This window comes from Nannospalax galili, unplaced genomic scaffold (genome assembly GCF_000622305.1).
Source record: "Nannospalax galili isolate Female #2095 unplaced genomic scaffold, S.galili_v1.0 scaffold1623, whole genome shotgun sequence".
Lineage (NCBI taxonomy): Eukaryota > Metazoa > Chordata > Mammalia > Rodentia > Spalacidae > Nannospalax > Nannospalax galili.
Genome location: NW_008349082.1, coordinates 229,805 through 232,472, shown reverse-complemented (window position 1 = coordinate 232,472; position 2,668 = coordinate 229,805).

Below are 2,668 nucleotides of genomic sequence, written 5' to 3'. Positions count from 1 at the left end.
CAGTGGACGAGGGACTCAGCTTTCTAAATCTGAATGTGGGTCCACAGTGGAGAAGCAGGTCCTTGGGCAGCTCTGCTGCTCTGGTTAGAAAGTGCCAGAATCTAGAGTTTCTTCTGTGGTCTCTGCACCTCATCTGACCATGAGAAAGTGACAGGTGACTATAGGGGCTTCAGATTGTGTCACTGCAAAGTGACTGATGGAAAATTGAGGAGGGGATCGTGGCAGGTATTTTCAAGTATTTGAAGATTTGTTGTATGCTGTATCAGGCTTAGCTCAGTGCCTGCAGAGAGCAGGACTTGTTTTACCAGACACATCCCGCACAAGATGCAAAAGAAGCATCACAGTAAGGTGAGTGTCCATGGAAAAGTGCATGTTTCCCGCAGAGTTCAGGCAGGGCTGGGTGTCTGAAAATACCTGTCACGGTGACTTTAGGGGCTGCATTAGCAGAACTTGGCTTGGAATTTAGGTTTTCCACTAATTCCACATTGTTTGGAATTATAAAAACTTTACTTTCAGGGTCAGGAAAATGGCTTAGCAGGTAAAGGTGCCTATCACCAAGCATAACGACTTGAGTTTCACACCCAGAACCCACGTGATGGAAGGAACCAACTCCAGCAAGCTGTCCCACGGGTGTGCTGTGCTCCGTTTAGTGTAGGAAATAAAACTTTAAAACCTTCACTGTCAAATGTGATACTGCTCTGTGCCGCAAGCTGAGCTGTTTCTGACAGACACGTGAGTTAATGCTTATGGTTGTGATTCTGTTACTAATTCCATGACTTGGACCTCACCCTCCTCCCAGTCCTTCCCACTCCTTTTCTAGTGAGACTGGTGAAATGTGTTTACTAGTCATGTCACAAGGTGGCAGCACGGTATCGCTGCTGTTACCTAAGAACCATCTAGATGAGAGCAAGTCAATGAATTTGGGAGGTAGTTGAGGGCGTGCAGATAGGGGAGAGGGTCTAAATATGATAAAAACATTGTTGAAATTTGCGAAAATTGCAATGAACATTATTTTTAAGAAGGGGCACAAAGATGGCTGGAGAGATGGCTCAGAGGTTAAGAATACTTGCAGTTCTTCCAGAGGACCTGGGTTCAGCACCCACCTGATGCCTAGCAGCTTTCAGTAACTCCAGTCCCGGGAGACCTGATACTTTCTTCTGTCCTCTGTGGGCACTGCATACATGTGGTGTACTTACATACGTGCAAGCAAAATACTCATACACAATAAATAAAAAGAAAAGATTTAAAAAAGAAAAGGGAACAAAGGAGGTGAACAGGTTGACTCCCTCCCTGTTCTGTAAAGTGGTACACTTGAGGTAAATGTGAAACACATTTAGAGTTGGAAGATACTTTGGAGAAGTGCTTGTCAAATAACATGCTTACAGACTACTCACGATGATTATTTAAACATAGCTTCTGATTCTTCTGGTGGTAGGGTCTGCGTGCCTCTCCTCCTCCCTCCTTTCTTCCTTCCCAGCCTGTCTGGTTTTACTTTGCAGTTCTGGCCTTGCTGTGTTGACTAGGCTGACCCTGAACACCCCTCACCATGCTGCTAAGATTTGGACAATGCGCTGTTGCTGGTTGGTAAATCAGCTTTGAGCAACAAGGCCATAGAGATCACTTGAAGTGAATTCTCACGGCATCCGGTTGGATTTATGGATGGAGTGAGGACGGAGGTCTGAGGGAGACTCTAACTTGCCTGGTGTAGCCAAGACTTTAGCGCATTAGTTTTGCGTTTCGATCCAGAGCTTCAGCTGCTTTGTCCATCCTCCCTCCGCGACATCCTGAGGCCTCCTCTGTGGTTTCAGCGGCATCCCTTGTTCGGGAACTCAGAGCTCCTGTTTTCACCATGCCCTTTGTCCTTGCTCGAGGTGTCACTCTGATGACCATGTTACCCCAAACTGTCAATGGTTTTTTTGTGATCACAGATCTGTCATATGTCTCTGCCTAGTTTTCATGACCCTGCAACATATGGTTCCACTTGAGCAAGCTCACCGAACTTTCTGGTTTCTTAACCAATCTTTCTGTTGAGGTGATCCCTGCTCTTTCCTGTTTGCTGAATGGTGTTCAGTCCTCAGTGGTAGTGACAATGACATGGGCTCTAGAGTTAGGCACGTGTAGTTTCTAATTCCGGATGCACCTTCAACCTTGGCATGTCACTTCAGCTTTGTGAGCATCCTCCTCCTCCTCTGACATAACCCTATGTGGTGGTTGAGCTGTAAATGAAATAACCTGCAGACAAGCCCATTCCCGAGAAAGCCTACATCAGCATCTGTAACGGCGACCCTCACCTTCTGTTTCTCCTGTGTCTGTTTCCTTAGGTCTTTCTGTTCAAAGGCCTGACTTGAATCCTGCCCTTTTCTATGAAACCTTTCCCATTCATTCCTGACCCATCTGACCCCACTCTTTTGTGTCATTTCCTCACTGTGTTAGCACTTAATTTGTGTCGGTCCTGTCAGTGAGACCCTAGAGAGATGATTGAAGGATATTAGCTATGTGTTAATCGAGGGATAATTGAGATAATTTTACTTTTTGTACATTGTGAGTATTAGAAAGTCATTGCCTGCAGCTGTTCCTTCTGCAATAACAGTGTCATGTGCTGGTAGTCATGGGAACACCTGAGGGCTAGCTCTCATCAGGTCCTTCCTTCTAGATTTTGGTGCTTTTT